Source organism: Neoarius graeffei, chromosome 21 (genome assembly GCF_027579695.1).
Source record: "Neoarius graeffei isolate fNeoGra1 chromosome 21, fNeoGra1.pri, whole genome shotgun sequence".
Lineage (NCBI taxonomy): Eukaryota > Metazoa > Chordata > Actinopteri > Siluriformes > Ariidae > Neoarius > Neoarius graeffei.
Window position 1 is genome coordinate 53,960,788 of NC_083589.1, and position 18,118 is coordinate 53,978,905.

An 18,118-nucleotide genomic window follows, 5' to 3' on the forward strand; every position below is an offset into this window, starting at 1 on the left:
GTGGAAAGGAATGCGCGGGATGCATATTTCATTTAACATTTATTTTCGTAACAATCTATTATAGCGGGAACCAAGACTCCCGCGCCAAAGTCGTTCTATATGTCCCCGCTCCGCACAGGCTGAGGCAGCCTCGGAGAGGGAGAGAGCGAGAGAACGCTTTTGCACACACCTCTGTAGCTTGTCATATGGGGTAAGATGATGTCACTTTTGCACGGGTGAACAGGTCTTCTTTTTGAGACCTAAATTATGTCTGACACATTTCTCTATCCTTTGGTTTGTTTTTTTACTGGCGCAAACATACATCGAAGTCACTTCAGGTTTCTCCACGTGTATCTTATTAATAATAATCATCTCATCTGATGTGATTAGAGATTGGAGGAGCTCATGCCCCTGTTAACCCAAGGTGTCGTCCTACCCTCTTTTAACTACGCACATAACAGAATGCCAATTCTCTGTTTGTTTTTCTTGTTGGCTGATGACAATGTGAGAAACTTAGTTGGCTTTCAATCTTGCAATCAATTTTGCCATCAATAAATAACTTTGTGACATTATTACTGTTTTGTTTAATTCCATGATGTATTTTACAGAACATGAGTATTTAAAATGCAAATATTTAACAGGTTGGGCACATGTGCCAGGGATGTTTACTGACATTTACTTATGTATTGCCTTTTCAATGTATTAAATTAATATTCTGCTGCTAAAATTACGCCAATACGCCTAAGGTGACTTGACTTGGACTTGACTTATTATAGGACTTGACTTGACTTGACATAGACTGTGACTTGACTTGACTTGACTTGCCCAAGACAAAAAAGACTTGGGACTTACTTAGGACTTGAAGGTTAAGACTTGAGACTTACTTGAGACTTGCACATGTGTGACTTGGTCCCATCTCTGTTTCTATAGCCCTCAGCTTCTCGCCTATTACATAGTTAGGGTCACAGTGGGGGTGCTGGTCCTCTGGTAACTGTGAGAGTTTGACTTCCTACCTCACATCTGTATTGCGGCACACCTCGCCAGATGGCAGTAGACACTACTTTTATGATGGTCTTTGGTACGATCTGACCACAAGGAGAACTCGCAATCTACTGGTCAAGAAGTGGACACAATAACTACCAGGCCAACTCGTGGTAGTAATCATAGTCAAGTCAAAACCCCTCCTGCACCAGAACCTGGTCTTCCCAGGCAGTTTCCTGTCCCAGTATTAACCAGTCTGTTGAGGTGCACTGGGTGGCACTGATCTCTGTTTCTATAGCGCTCAGCCTCTCGCCTATTACATAGCTAGGGTTACAGTGGGGGGGGTGGTTCTCTGGTAACTGAGAGTTTGACTCCCTACCTCACATCTGCATTGCGGCATGCCTCGCCAGATGGCAGTAGGCACTATTTTTATGATGGTCTTTGGTATGACTCAACCACAAGCAGAACTCACAATCTACTGGTCAAGAGGCGGACACGCTAACCACCAGGCCAACTCGCTGTAGTAAAGTAATCATACTAGTAGTAGTAATATTAGCAGTAGTAGTAGTAGTAGTAGTAGTAATAAGAGTAACATTAGTCATCATCAGTATTAGTAAGAAGAAGAAGAAGAAGTTCAACTTATATAGCACCTTTTTCACACCCAAGGTTGCTTTACAATTACCAAAAAAAGAAAAAAGTAGTATTAGTCTTATTAATTCTTAGAATTTGCAATTGGCTGTTCTTACAATCTGGAGAATACGATTACAGTACTGTTAAATGTATAGGATTGAAATAAAATCAACAGAAAAGACAATTTGATTATTAGTACAATAATCATTAGCCAAAATTTCATAACTGAAACAGTTACAGGACTACACTGTATGTACCACCATTTCCACGATGTCATGCTCTTGACACAGAACCTCCGGCTCTTTTCACACCTCCATTCTGTTAATGAATCCAGTCAGTCTGATGAAACAAAATAACTTCCTTAAGTAAACGTTAGCTTCTCTCCTGAGTGATGTGAATGCAGAAACGTGAGCTTATTAGACACTGGATAACAATCTGGCAGGTGTGAGGGGCGTTTGTACTGAACATAGCTAATGATCCTGAAACCACAAGACTCTACCGTTGCTGCCAAACACGTATATCAGAACCAGATTCAGGTTGTTTAATCCTTTGGCACAGCAAGTCCTGAGTTCTAAACTCATACAAGTCTGTGATTAGCTCAAACGGTCCACCTCCTGCTGCCAGAAGTGATAAAGCAAAAGCTTTTTCATCGTTGTTTCAAGACCCAAAGTGGCATTTAGACCCAAAATGGTTCTTTTGAGAATAAGCAGAGGTTTGATATAGGCAGCAGAAAAACATAGCAAGGTAGAGTAGAGTTATGCTGCGTTCATGTGCTATGGGAAGATGATATTTTCCAGTTGGGAAGTGGTATTTACCAGTGTGTTGTGTTCACATGCTTTTGTTGTTGTTGACAAATTAAAGATGGTGGACCAGATTCAAGTTAGCAATAGTTAGTTAGCTATCGTTAGCAATAGCGTCTGCTCTGGATAGGTAAAAACAAACCATAACAACACATTTTTAAAGGAAACGGATTTCTAACGTATTATATTACACTTGTTAATGACGCAACATTGCATAGACACAAAAAACTACCCACTAATACTAGTAAAAAAAAAAAAAACTTTAGTAGCGTACAATGCTTAACATTCAAGTGTCTTGTACCGCTCGCCGCCATGTTGAAAAGGTTAAAGTTCATCTCATCTCGGCAACTCGTGTATCAAAATTTTCTACGAGTTGCCCAGTGGAAAATACCACAAGAGGGGGCGTTCATGTGTGCTTTCCATGTCGGCGTTTGGTATTTACCATAATTCCCATAGCACATGAACGCAGCATTATTCGACATATAAATACACCCCCAAGACCACAAGACCACTTACCCTGAAGCACTATATAAACACACCCATGCACACACAAACAGTAAAATGCAGCATGTGTGTGTGTGTGTGTGTGTGTGTGTGTGTGTGTGTGTGTGTGTGTGTGTGTGTGTGTGTGTGTGTTTGCTGAGAATTGTCAAGGAGCTGCACATGTTTTCACTTAATTGTGTTTGGGTTGTTGCGTCTGATACTCTCCATGTTGCTACAGAATAAATTAGAAAGTCATGATTCCCCTCCCCAACACACACACACACACACTTACAAACACCTGTACCATCCCTCCACCCACCCAAAATAAAAAAAATAAAAATAAATAAATAAACCTACACCACAATCACTGACCCCGTAATTAGACCCAGTGCAGGGTCTAAAGGCTAGCGCTAGTCAGCAGTGCTATATTACCGGAGTATTATTCGTGAGCTATTCATGTGGGCGGATTTACAGTGGTGCTTGAAAGTTTGTGAACCCTTTAGAATTTTCTAGATTTCTGCATAAATATGACCTAAAACATCATCAGATTTCCACACAAGTCCTAAAAGTAGATAAAGAGAACCCAGTTAAACAAATGAGGCAAAAATATTGTACTTGGTCATTTATTTATTGAGGAAAATGATCCAATATTACATATCTGTGAGTGGCAAAAGTATGTGAACCTCTAGGATTAGCAGTTAATTTGAAGGTGAAATTAGAGTCAGGTGTTTTCAATCAATGGGATGACAATCAGGTGTGAGTGGGCACCCTGTTTTATTTAAAGAACAGGGATCTATCAAAGTCTGATCTTCACAACACATGTTTGTGGAAGTGTATCATGGCACAAACAAAGGAGATTTCTGAGGACCTCAGAAAAAGCGTTGTTGATGCTCATCAGGCTGGAAAAGGTTACAAAACCATCTCTAAAGAGTTTGGACTCCACCAATCCACAGTCAGACAGATTGTGTACAAATGGAGGAAATTCAAGACCATTGTTACCCTCCCCAGGAGTGGTCGACCAACAAAGATCACTCCAAGAGCAAGGTGTGTAATAGTCGGCAAGGTCACAAAGGACCCCAGGGTAACTTCTAAGCAACTGAAGGCGTCTCTCACATTGACTAATGTTAATGTTCATGAGTCCACCTTCAGGAGAACACTGAACAACAATGGTGTGCACGGCAGGGTTGCAAAGAGAAAGCCACTGCTCTCCAAAAAGAACATTGCTGCTCATCTGCAGTTTGCTAAAGATCATGTGGACAAGCCAGAAGGCTATTGGAAAAATGTTTTGTGGATGGATGAGACCAAAATAGAACTTTTTGGTTTAAATGAGAAGCATTATGTTTGGAGAAAGGAAAACACTGCATTCCAGCATAAGAACCTTATCCCATCTGTGAAACATGGTGGTGGTAGTATCATGGTTTGGGCCTGTTTTGCTGCATCTGGGCCAGGACGGCTTGCCATCATTTATGGAAAAATGAATTCTGAATTATACCAGCGAATTCTAAAGGAAAATGTCAGGACATCTGTCCATGAACTGAATCTCAAGAGAAGGTGGGTCATGCAGCAAGATGACGACCCTAAGCACACAAGTCGTTCTATGAAAGAATGGTTAAAGAAGAATAAAGTTAATGTTTTGGAATGGCCAAGTCAAAGTCCTGACCTTAATCCAATCGAAATGTTGTGGAAGGACCTGAAGCGAGCAGTTCATGTGAGGAAACCCACCAACATCCCAGAGTTGAAGCTGTTCTGTATGGAGGAACGGGCTAAAATTCCTTCAAGCCGGTGTGCAGGACTAATCAACAGTTACCGGAAATGTTTAGCTGCAGTTATTGCTGTACAAGGGGGTCACATCAGATACTGAAAGCAAAGGTTCACATACTTTTGCCACTCACAGATATGTAATATTGGATCATTTTCCTTAATAAATAGATGACCAAGTATAATATTTTTGTCTCATTTGTTTAACTGGGTTCTCTTTATCTACTTTTAGGACTTGTGTGAAAATCTGTTGATGTTTTAGGTTATATTTATGCAGAAATATAGAAAATTACAAAGGGTTCACAAACTTTCAAACACGACTGTATAGTCATGCTCATCGAGGCAGTTAGCATTGTGTAGTATCTATCCATAAATATACAATGGCAGGCAAGCTTAAGAACATCAGCTGAACTGTGATTTGTCTCTTATGTATTTGGTAATCCACCCAAGGGCGCAGATGGCACTGGGGACGGGGGGGACATGTCCCCCCCAGATTTATAGTGACCCCCATCTGTCCCCCCCACCCACTGTCCCTACGTAAGGCACCACACATAGGTAGAAAAAGTGAGGATTAGTGTTCCGTTAGTTTGACTAACTTACACTGCAGCACAAAGTTGAAATGGCAGCAGCAGCAGCCTTGTCAGTGATCAATCCACATTTTCCCCTTTTTGAATCGGTGTAGGCTGGAGCAGATCCTTGCAGAGTTGGGAAAGCAAGGTGTTCATTTTCCACGTGATTCTGGGTTAATAACACTGCATAGCTCATCCATTTGATAGCAGCGGTGTTTCTGTTACGACTAATGGTGCGTTCAGTTGTACTCGTAAGTTGGAAGTTTGAAGTCGGAAAAGCATTGAAATCCAGCATCTACCAGCATAAACGTTGGGGTTTTCATTTCATTTCATTAACTGTCCATTTTTTTTCGCATTCCATGTTCTATGATGTCCCAGTTTTTAAACTGGGAAGCACTCAGTTCTGAGGTTATGTTGTTCGGAAGTCCAAGTTCCGACATAAATGTAACGCACCATCTCGACCCTGGGGTTCTAAGGGGAGCTGGGGACTTTGCCTGTCGCGGTAACCATAGTGATCATAAACAACTGTCTAATGACCGAGCTGGTGATCTTTCTGCCACATTAAGCCAGAGAAGAGAGGGGAAAAAAAATCACAGCATTTGTTTCAAGAACCAAAAGATGTAAATATCCTATGCCTGTTGCCTTTCCCAGATGTGACAAATACTTGTTTTGTAATGTTGAGTAGCTAGTCTGATAATAATAAGAAGGAATTTGGACTTACCTGAAGTAGGCTAAATGTAAAATAACAGCATTCTAGGCTGTAGGTGAATATCTTTTAATGTTGTTATTTTTATGTATAATGTTATTTTAGTAAGCAGCAACTGTTAACTGAAATTATGAGATTCAAGGTGTTAACATTGTCCTCCTGGCCTGCAGGCAATCCCTGGTGGGGTCAACAATGAAAAAACAAAAAACAATTACAGCGTTTTTTTCAAAAACCAAGCAATGTTGACCAGGTAGGCCTTTGTCTACCAATGTTCATTCAGTTAGAAAACTCACAATTCGAATGTATATTGAAGCTTCAGTACACACACACGCGCACACACATGCGCACACATACACACACACACACACACACACACATATATATATATATATATATATATATATGCATTTACACAAAATGGAATCATTTGCTGACAGCTCAGTCCCCCCCAGTTCAAAAATCCTATCTGCGCCCCTGAATCCACCTAGCAGTGAATCACTTAGCAGCACCAGTTTTATGAATAGAAATCTCAGTCGAATCAAACAGAATGTGTTGATTACTTTTCTATAAAAGAAGCTCTGACAGGAAGGCAAATCACAAGTTTATATTAATGCGCTGATTCTAATTGTCCTTGTCGTCGGCTGTCCATCGCTAGTGATGATGACTGCTTCATTAGGATGCGCAGAAACACAGATGGGCCGCGAGGCCCACACCAGAGCGACAGAGTCACCCACATCAGCAGCATGAATGGCCCGGCCGAGCCATCACAGAATGTCTGGCCTCATGAGCTCTTGCATATTATTTCCCTTTTCTAATGAAGCGCCTTGCACAGTAAGGTAAGACAAATGGTGTCGTGCCCCCATCATGCTGTCTCTCTGGACCTCCAAACCTGATGCGAAGTGGTGCACAAAAGTACCACAGACCTGACAGGTATGGAAGTTGCCCCACAGTGACAACTGACTTGCCGAGTGATGCCATCCATTGGCCATTTGAGTGGCTCTTCCACATGCCATCTGTTGGTGTGCAATTGACCCTGTTGGGTTCATCTGCCACATTGTACCGAAAAGTGCCCTGCTCCCAGCGCCTTATTGGTGATGTACTATTTAACCCATAGCTAGAACCCAAGCAGATGCTACCACTTCGGGTCAGAGTGGGCCTGGGAGCAATGGTGATGAAGGGGTAACTCCACTTTCCCCAGTACTCGTGTCCTCCTGGACCTGAGACTCACCACTGGTTGCAGTTTAAAGTCATAACCAGGACTATAATATGTTATTGTTATAATAAGTCATACCCAGACTCATTCAAATATGCTATTGTTAACCAGTAATTCGCAGGGAATTGTCTCATCTCATCTCATTATCTCTAGCCGCTTTATCCTTCTACAGGGTCGCAGGCAAGCTGGAGCCTATCCCAGCTGACTACGGGCGAAAGGCGGGGTACACCCTGGACAAGTCGCCAGGTCATCACAGGGCTGACACATAGACACAGACAACCATTCACACTCACGGTCAATTTAGAGTCACCAGTTAACCTAACCTGCATGTCTTTGGACTGTGGGGGAAACCGGAGCACCCGGAGGAAACCCACGCGGACACGGGGAGAACATGCAAACTCCACACAGAAAGGCCCTCGCCGGCCCCGGGGCTCGAACCCAGGACCTTCTTGCTGTGAGGCGACAGCGCTAACCACTACATCACCATGCCGCCCCGCAAGGAATTGTATTACAAACAATTGAAGACTAATAATAAACACATTATAAAAGCATTTTATTTAAGAAAGGATGAAGCATTCAGTAATTTTCATGTCTTGATATGGTGGGGCTTTCTATTACATTGCCCCTGCCCAGTCCAGTATCGCATCCAATACAAAATCATTCTATTTGTTTACAAATCGCTCCATAACCTGGCCCCTTCTTATCTATCAAATCTCCTAACTCCATACAGACCATCTCGTACCCTGCGCTCCACTGATGCCCATCTACTAGTTATCCTCCCCTCTCGGCTTCGCTCCATGGGTGGCAGGGCCTTTAGTGTGGCTGGCCCAAAACTTTGAAATGCCCTTCCACTAACACTGTGTCAATGCACAACACTATCCACCTTCAAAACTCTGCTGAAAACACACCTCTGCAGAATTGCTTTCCCCACTGCCTTTTAACTGCTCCGATTGCCTCAAAAAAGAAAAAAAAAGCCTTTTCCGTATTTCCATAGTTTACTCCTTTTTATCTTTGTACTGCCCACCCTCTTTGTGTTGCCCTTCCTTTGTGGTACTCTTTAGTACCTTTCTTAAATGTTTTCTATTACTAAGTTCTGTCTGTGTATCTGTTTTTCATCGAGTGTACAGTGTTCTTAGTGTTTGTGTATTGTTGTGTACTGTGAACTGTTGTTCTTGGATTTTAAACTGTACAGTGTCCTTGGGTATCTTGAAAGGCACTTATAAATAAAATTGTATTATTATTATTATTATTATGGCGGCACGGTGGTGTAGTGGTTAGCGCTGTCACCTCCCAGCAAGAAGGTCCGGGTTCGAGCCCCGTGGCCGGCTAGGGCCTTTCTGTGCGGAGTTTGCATGTTCTCCCCATGTCCGCGTGGGTTTCCTCCGGGTGCTCCGGTTTCCCCCACAGTCCAAAGACATGCAGGTTAGGTTAACTGGTGACTCTAAATTGACCGTAGGTGTGAATGGTTGTCTGTGTCTATGTGTCGGCCCTGTGATGACCTGGCGACTTGTCCAGGGTGTACCCCACCTTTCACCCGTAGTCAGCTGGGATAGGCTCCAGCTTGCCTGCGACCCTGTAGAACAGGATAAAGCGGCTAGAGATAATGAGATGAGATGAGATTATTATTAGCAGAGCTCCATACTTAAGAGAATACGGTAATGCATCGACCTGATTTTTGATGGCTTGACCGTACCATGTCCGTACATATGACAAATGACGAACATGTACCACCACAGTGCAAGTGGTGCAAAGCAACGTATCTCATGAACACCTGACCACTGGACAACAAAATTTGTATCTTTATTTCCACAAGATAGATGGGTTTATATCTAGCGCTTATTTTTAATGTGCTTTTAAAAAAAATAACTTGAGATTACGTACTAACACATTTTACAGAAAATAGTCACGACAGTTTCATATAAAACTAGTTAAAACAATTTTATTAGTCCACTAGCTTGTTGGACAGTTGACAGTTTCTGTCATGTAAGGGCGACAGACGGATGTAATCGCAGGAAGAGTTTTATTGAAAGCACGCTAGCAAACAGATCCAAAATGGAGACAAAAGGCAGAGTCAAAAAACAGGCAGTGGTCAAGCGAGGCCCAGACAGGATCTCAGAGGTAATATAATACTCAGAGTCCAAAGACACAAACAGGGTCAAAACCAGAAAAGCGATACAAAATACAAGGCTTTAACAAAGTCTGTGTGTTACTGAGAGTCCTTTTATGTATGCGCTGTGATTGCACTCTAATCAGGAACAGGTGCATGGTAATTAGTCCTAAAGGCGTGCACATACTTTGCAATCTGTCACTGCGTGTGCCGAGCTCCAAAGCATGTAGATATCACAGCTGTAACTAGACAACTCTTCACCATATCAAATTTCATACTCGATCATAACTATATAGTAATGATGTAAAGTGAAAGCGTTGGTTCACTGCTGTCCACCAGGCACCCAGCGGAGTCACACCGTAATAAATGTCATGGTGTTGTTTCTGGCGCACGGCATCCGGTGTCAAAGTAAGGAATAAATATTTATTCGTAACTGCGACGTGTAACTCATTATTGGTCTCACAGTCACAAGACAATGCAGTAGTTTATTGACATGAAATACATGACACGACACAATTCGATGGTTCATATGCTATAATGTTATTATTCTGTTCAGGTTGATTTTGTGCCCTTGCAAATATTCTGCTCATACACTCATCAGGAGCTCCACTTTGAGGCAGTGCCTATATATATATATATATATATATATATATATATATATATATATATATATATATATATATACAGTTAGGTCCATAAACTGGACAGAGACAACCCTGAAGTCTTGAACTCATGGACATCACCAGACACTGTGTTTCCTCTTTTTAATGCTCTGCCAGGCCTTTACTGCAGCGGTTTTCAGTTGCTGTTTGTTTGTGGGCCTTTCTGTCTGAAGTTTAGTCTTTAACAAGTGAAATGCATGCTCAATTGGGTTGAGATCAGGTGACTGACTTGGCCATTCAAGAATATTCCACTTCTTTGCTTTAATAAACTCCTGGGTTGCTTTGGCTTTATGTTTTGGGTCATTGTCCATCTGTATTATGAAATGCCGACCAATCAGTTTGGCTGCATTTGGCTGGATTTGAGCACACAGTATGTCTCTGAATACCTCAGAATTCATCCGGCTGCTTCTCTCCTGTGTCACATCATCAATAAACACTAGTGACCCAGTGCCACTGGCAGCCATGCATGCCCAAGCCATCACACTGCCTCCGCCGTGTTTTACAGATGATGTGGTATGCTTTGGATCATGAGCTGTACCACACCTTCGCCATACTTTTTTCTTTCCATCATTCTGGTAGAGGTTGATCTTGGCTTCATCTGTCCAAAGAATGTTCTTCCAGAACTGTGCTGGCTTTTTTAGATGTTTTTTTAGCAAAGTCCAATCTAGCCTTTTTATTCTTGAGGCTTATGAGTGGCTTGCACCGTGCAGTGAACCCTCTGTATTTACTTTCATACAGTCTTCTCTTTATGGTAGATTTGGATATTGATACGCCTACCTCCTGGAGAGTGTTGTTCACTTGGTTGGCTGTTGTGAAGGGGTTTCTCTTCACCATGGAAATTATTCTGCGATCATCCACCACTGTTGTCTTCTGTGGGCGTCCAGGTCTTTTTGCATTGATGAGTTCACCAGTGCTTTCTTTCTTTCTCAGGATGTACCAAACTGTAGATTTTGCCACTCCTAATATTGGAGCAATTTCTCAGATGGGTTTTTTCTGTTTTCGCAGCTTAAGGATGGCTTATTTCACCTGCATGGAGAGTTCCTTTGACCGCATGTTTTCTTCACAGCAAAATCTTCCAAATGCAAGCACCACACCTCAAATCAACTCCAGGCCTTTTATCTGCTTAATTGAGAATGACATAACAAAGGAATTGCCCACACCTGCCCATGAAATAGCCTTTGAGTCAATTGTCCAATTACTTTTGGTCCCTTTAAAAACAGGGTGGCACATGTTAAGGAGCTGAAACTCCTAAACCCTTCATCCAATTTTAATGTGGATACCCTCAAATGAAAGCTGAAAGTCTGGACTTTATGTCCATGTCCATTATATAACTATAACTTGAATATGTTTCAGTAAACAGGTAAAAAAAACAAAATTTGTGTCAGTGTCCAAATATATATGGACCTAACTGTATATAAAAAAACATTTATGGAAGGAGTCTCCAGTATCAGTGAGATATTGTTGTGTGTTGCAGTTTCTCTGTAACAAACTGCATTTTTCCCTTTTGAAGGAGAACTGAAGTCATTTTGGTTTATTTCTTAATTAACTTGTTATTCAATTACGTTTTCCGTTTTAGTAACCTTATATCGTGACTCATATTGGCAACTAATTGCAATTAAATATTATACTTATCGGCCTATTCGGTTTTTAGCCATGTTGAATTTAGTTCGTTTGGTCCACGGCAGGCGTCGCTTATCCGTGCGATCTTCACGAGACTTGTGCGAGACTTCGAAACGTGAAGTGTCAGCCAGGTGTCAGTGCCGCCATTTTGAAAACTGTTTTCCAAACGAAATATTGCACAAAGGCAAGTTTAAATGATGATTACTGCCTACTTTTTTCAAACTTTCCTGATTGCTATCAAAACAAACAAAATTTCCGGCATGATTACATCAGCATTCGAAAGAGGGCGCGCGCGTCTTTTGACAACGTTGGCAGATGTTGGTCGCTTTGATTTCCACTGTACGTTTTACTTCCGTCCTACGATGTCTTGCGCAGGTCTCAACGAATCTCGTTTATGGCCGTTGCTTTGACATATGGACTGATATATTACAGAGCATATTTCAAACACTTATAACTTGCTATAGCAGTGACAAAATAGCGATCAAAAATGCGTTCCTATATTTAATAAAATGAGATAAATAGAATTTTGATCATAAAAAATTGCCTTCAGTTCTCCTTTAACTTCCAGAGAAAAAGTGAGAGAACAGCTGTTTATACCTGTTATAAAGTAAGAGTTAGCTGTTACCTGTCCTTCTCATGCCTTGTGGAACATAGAGCCTCCACAGAACACATACTGGAAGAGTGTAAGAGCAACACAAAGCAACTAACAATCACAATTCTTAATAAACAAAAATTCAACAACAAGTTTTGGCAAATTGCATAAGTGAGCTAAAGCATTTCAAGACATGCCGTGAAGAAATAACTCTTCACATCGGGCTACATGGCACGACCTCATCGTTGGTTATTGTTCTTTTAACAGCATGCACTGTCTGTTTTATTCCATACTTAGAAGCAAGAACTAGCAAAAGCATTTCAACATGTACTGTAATGGCATTTATAGCTCTGAATCAAAGAGAAATAGGCATTTTTGGCTCTCATTTTAATCCCTTCATCCTTTTCCGCTGATGATTTCACTGATTTCTCAGATCAAAGCTTATGTTTTGGCCAAATCTGTGCTGTTACAAGTCAAAACAAAAAAATTAGACTCATGCCAGGGGTGAGTCGTAAGATGCTTTTCCTGGATGAGGAAAACAGATGTGTGGCAGCTGTGAATGGAGTCTTGAGAAATTTATTTCCTGAATGCTACAACATGATTTTCACAAAACTGGAACTGTGTGTGTGTGTGTGTGTGTGTGTGTGTGTGTGTGTGTGTGTGTGCATGCGCACGGTACAATGTGCTCCACGTGATCATAACTTTTCAGTAGCGACATTAAAAAAATCAGATACGCAGCTGACTCGTTTAAAACAGCATGTGTCTGGCCATAATCAGTGGGGGTCAAATTATGAGGCCTCAAACAGGGTCACGAAGTTTGCACACATTTGTGTCCCACTGATATTACATTTACAAAAATAAATGTATGTAAAGTAACACTACGAGACATTTTATAATAATTAAAATATGTTAAAAATTGCATTATTTTTTCATTGATATCTGAATCCATTAAACATCTCATTCTTGAGACATCCTTTTCCATGACTTATTCATCATAACCAAACACATTCACTCCTCTGAAAGAGTTGAAATATTCCACGAGGCACATGTTCAACAGGAAGCAGCATCATCCAAATTTCCTGATGATCGATCATGAGAAGGAGAAAAGTAAACTCGCTCATTCTTTTGTCTGCATCAATGATGTGGTGATTTTTTTCCACTAATGAACACTTTGAAAGAACAACATCCATCCATCCATCCATCCATCCATCCATCCATCCAGTATCTGTAACCGCTTAAGCCAGTATCTCACTGGGCTGCGACAGCTTGTGACAAATTGCGAACGTCATTCGGGAGAGAGTTTCTAAAGTGTCTTGAAACATTCGCGGGGCTTCTCAATTTCCTCTCATGAGTCGCAAAGTATCGCTCCTTCGTCGCTGAAATTTTGAACATGTTCGAAAAATTAATGCGACAAAATTTCTCTCAAAATAGCTGCAAATGCGTCGCTGGTGTCGCAAAGCCATCACGAACCCTTCTCAAGTCAGTTTCCGTGAGACAGGGAGTGCGAGTTCAGCCAGTATCTCACTGGGCTGCGACAGCCTGCAACTAGTTGGAGACACAACAATTGCGATAAAATATGCGAATATCAATTCAGTGTGATTCCAAGTGAAAATTGTCGCTAATTCGCATATTTTATCGCAATTGTTGTGTCTCCAACTAGTTGCAGGCTGTCGCAGCCCAGTGAGATACTGGCTTTATCCTGTGCGGTGTCGCAGGCAAGCTGGAGCCTATCCGAGCTAACTACGGGCGAAAGGCAGGGTACACCCTGGACAGGTTGCCAGGTCATCACAGGGATGACACACAGAGACAAACAACCATTCACACTCACATTCACACCTACGGTCAATTTAGAGTCACCAATTACCCTAACCTGCATGTCTTTGGACTGTGGGGGAAACCGGAGCACCCAGAGGAAACCCATGCAGACACGGGGAGAACATGCAAACTCCACACACAAAGGCCCTCGTCAGCCGCTGGGCTCGAACCCAGAACCTTCTTGCTGTGAGGCGACAGTGCTAACCACTACACCACTGTGCCGCCGTAAAGTACAACATTACACAAATTACAGATTGAAAGTAAAATACTTCTCGTCTCGTCTCATCTTCTTCCGCTTTATCTGGGGCCGGGTCGCGGAGGCAGCAGTCTGAGCATGGAAGCCCAAACTTCCCTTTCCCCAGACACCTCAGCCAGCTCCTCGGGAAGAACACCGAGGCGTTCCCAGGCCAGCCGAGAGACATAGTCCCTCCAGCGTGTCCTGGGTCTTCCCCGGGGCCTCCTCCCGGGGGGACATGCCTGGAACACCTCCCCAGGGAGGCATCCAGGAGGCATCCAAAAGAAATGCCCGAGCCACCTCAGCTGATTCCTCTCGATGTGGAGGAGCAGCGGCTCTACTCCGAGCTCCTCCCGAGTGACTGTGCTTCTCACCCTATCTCTAAGGAAGCGCCCAGCCACCCTGCGAAGGAAACTCATTTCAGCCAATTGTATCTGCAATCTTGTGCTTTATTGGTGGGACATGGCGATTCATTTCCGCCAGTTCGTTCATGTCGGTCAGTTCAGCAAAGAAATTCGTTCGTTCAGTTCGTTCACTCGTTCATTTTGATGACGTCACACCAAAGCGGCACAACAATGGCTGTCGTCCGAAGTTTAGTTCATCTTGAGTGAACGAGAGGCGGCAGAGGTGCCATCCACAATAGATTTTCATACATTACAATGTGCTTGAGAAAAAGATGGAAGAAAAACATTATCCTAGCATTATCTGAAAAAGACTACCTAAACAAAGCTCTGAAAGTTAATTAAATGTAGATGAGAATAAAGCTGTTTTTATATTTATTATATTTATTTTAGTAGAGCCATGGTCTGCCGGCTATGCAGTTGTTCTCTCAAACCCATTAAGCAAAAAAAAAAAAATTGCTTATTTAACAGCAACACTCATTTCAGAGAATAAACAACTTTACAAGTCATCGTATTCAGCGAACAGTAGCCTCCGATGTCTCTCTGCTGCATTCATGATCATTCATTGTTTGGCCTGGTCATGGACATGGAAACGGTTGTTATGCACGAACATTCGATTGATGTCACGTCTAGCGAGACCTTTTCCAGCTGTTCGAGCAAGAGAGTAAAGTAAAGCCAACTACGATAGATGCAGACTGTTTCATGCAGTTGTTCAAATCCATTAAGTAACACCCATTTTGCTCATATTCAACAGCAACGCTCATTACAAAGAACAAACCACTTTATTACAAATTGCATTAACATTAAAAAAACGAACACAGTATGCCGCGATCTCCAGAGCCACGTTCTTCATTGTTTATCACAGTCATGGAAACCGTTGCTATGCGCCCAGCCCAGTATGGCAGCAGGCAGGCTGGCTGCTGGCTGTTCGTTCGTTCACGAACTGCTGAGCTCATTCGCTGTGAACTGAAATGTATTGCTGAGTGAGAGCTCTAAATTGTAAACTAAAGACCTGGCATGTGTCAACGCTCTGATAATAGGGCTCAGATAGCCCTTAAAGAAGTAAAGTGGCGCTGCTCTGCACAGATCAAAATGCAAGTTGGACGCCCTTCTGCTACTGAACAGATCCTGCTGATTCGCCAACGACCGAGATTCAGCGACCGCCCTGCTGCCAGCGAGCAGAGACTGCTGATTCGCGAACGACCGAGAACGAGAGGCAGCGCGAACTAGTTCTAGTCGTTCACTTCGAAGACTCGTTCAAAAAGAACGGTTCGTTCGTGAACGACACACCACTATTGTGCTTTCGGTCATTACCCAAAGCTCATGACCATAGGTGAGAGTCGGAACATAGATCGACCGGTAAATTGAGAGCTTCGCCTTTTGGCTCAGCTCCTTCTTCACCATGACAGACCGGTAAAGCGACTGCATCACTGCGGACGCTGCACCGATCTGCCTGTCGATCTCACGCTCTATCCTTCCCTCACTCGTGAACAAGATCCCGAGATACTTAAACTCCTCCACTTGAGGCAGGACTTCTCCACCAACCTGGAGAGGGCAAGCCACCCTTTTCCGGTCGAGAACCATGGCCTCGGACTTGGAGGTGCTGATTTTCATCCCAGCTGCTTCACACTCGACTGCAAACCACCCCAGTGCATGCTGAAGGTCCTGGCTTGAAGAAGCCAACAGGACATCATCCTCTGCAAAAAGCAGAGATGAAATCCTGTGGTTCCCAAACAGGATTCCTTCCGGCCCCTGGCTGCGCCTAGAAATTCTGTCCATAAAAATTATGAACAGAACCAGTGACAAAGGGCAGCCCTGCCAGAGTCCAACATGCACTGGGAACAGGTCTGACTTACTGCCGGCAATGCGAACCAGACTCCTGCTCCGTTCGTACAGGGACCGGACAGCCCTTAGCAAAGAGCCCCGAACCCCATACTCCCGAAGCACCCCCCACAGAATACCACGAGGGACACAGTCGAATGCCTTCTCCAGATCCACAAAGCACATGTGGACTGGTTGGGCAAACTCCCATGAACCCTCGAGCACCCTATGAAGGGTATAGAGCTGGTCCAGTGTTCCACGACCAGGACAAAAACCGCATTGTTCCTCCTGGATCCGAGGTTCGACTATTGGCCGAATTCTCCTCTCCAGTACCCTGGAGTAAACCTTCCCGGGGAGGCTGAGAAGTGTGATTCCCCTATAATTGGAGCACACTCTCCGGTCCCCTTTCTTAAAAAGAGGGACCACCACCCCAGTCTGCCACTCCAAAGGCACTGTCCCCGACCGCCACGCGATGCTGCAGAGGCGTGTCAGCCAAGACAGCCCCACAACATCCAGAGACTTGAGATACTCAGGGCGGATCTCATCCACCCCTGGTGCCCTGCCACCGAGGAGCTTGAAAACCACCTTCGGCTTGGGTAATGGATGAGTTGACCTCTGAGTCATCAGACTCCGCTTCCTCAATGGAAGACGTGACGGTGGGATTGAGGAGATCCTCGAAGTATTCCTTCCACCGCCCGACAATGTCCCCAGTCGAGGTCAACAGCTCCCCACCCGCACTGTAAACAGTGTTGGCAGAGTACTGCTTCCCCCTTCTGAGCCGCCGGACAGTTTGCCAGAATTTCTTCGAGGCTGACCAATAGTCCTCCTCCATGGCCTCACCGAACTCCTCCAAGTTCCAAGTTTTTGCCTCCGCAACTGCCCGAGCTGCGGCACACCTGGCCTGCCGATACCCGTCAGCTGCCTCCGGAGTCCCGGAGGCCAACATGGGCCGATAGGACTCCTTCTTCAGCTTGACGGCGTCCCTTACTTCCGGTGTCCACCACCGGGTTCGGGGATTGCCGCCACGACAGGCACCAGAGACCTTGCGGCCACAGCTCCAAACAGCTGCGTCTGCAATGGAGGTAGAGAACATGGTCCACTCAGACTCAATGTCCCCCGCCTCCCTCGGAAGCTGGGAGAAGCTCTCCCGGAGGTGGGAGTTAAAGACCTCCCCGACAGAGTGCTCAGCCAGACGTTCCCAGCAGACCCTCACCATACGTTTGGGCCTGCCAGGTCTGTCCGGCTTCCTCCTCCGCCAGCGGATCCAACTCACCACCAGGTGGTGATCAGTTGACAGCTCAGCCCCTCTCTTCATCCGAGTATCCAAGACATAGGGCCGGAGATCCGATGAAACGACAACAAAGTCGATCATTGACCTCCGACCTAAGGTGTCCTAGAACTGCCACCTTATTGTGGTGGAGGGGTTTGTGTGCTTGAATGATCCTAGGAGATATGTTTTGGGGGGCATTACGCCCCTGTTAGGGTCTCCCAAGGCAGACAGGTCCTAGGTGACAGGCCAGACCAAGAGCAGTTCACCAAAACCCTTATGGATAAAATAAAATCAAGGACAGTAACGTCGCCCAGTATGGCGCAGCCGGGGCCCCACCCTGGAGCCAAGCCTGGGGTTGGGGCTTATATGCGAGCGCTTGGTGGCCGGGCCTTTGCCCATGGGGCCCGGCCGCGCTCAGCCCAAAGCGGTGACGTGGGCCTGACCTCCTGTGGGTTCACCACCCACAGAGGTAGCCG

The 18,118-nt window shown here is 44.1% G+C and overlaps 1 protein-coding gene across 5 annotated transcripts in view; it reads right to left on the reverse strand.

The window, feature by feature from the left end:
* The window catches only part of flncb (filamin C, gamma b (actin binding protein 280)), a 207,407-nt gene that overhangs the window by 105,069 nt on the left and 84,220 nt on the right, over positions 1 to 18,118 (reverse strand). The window lies entirely within an intron of this gene.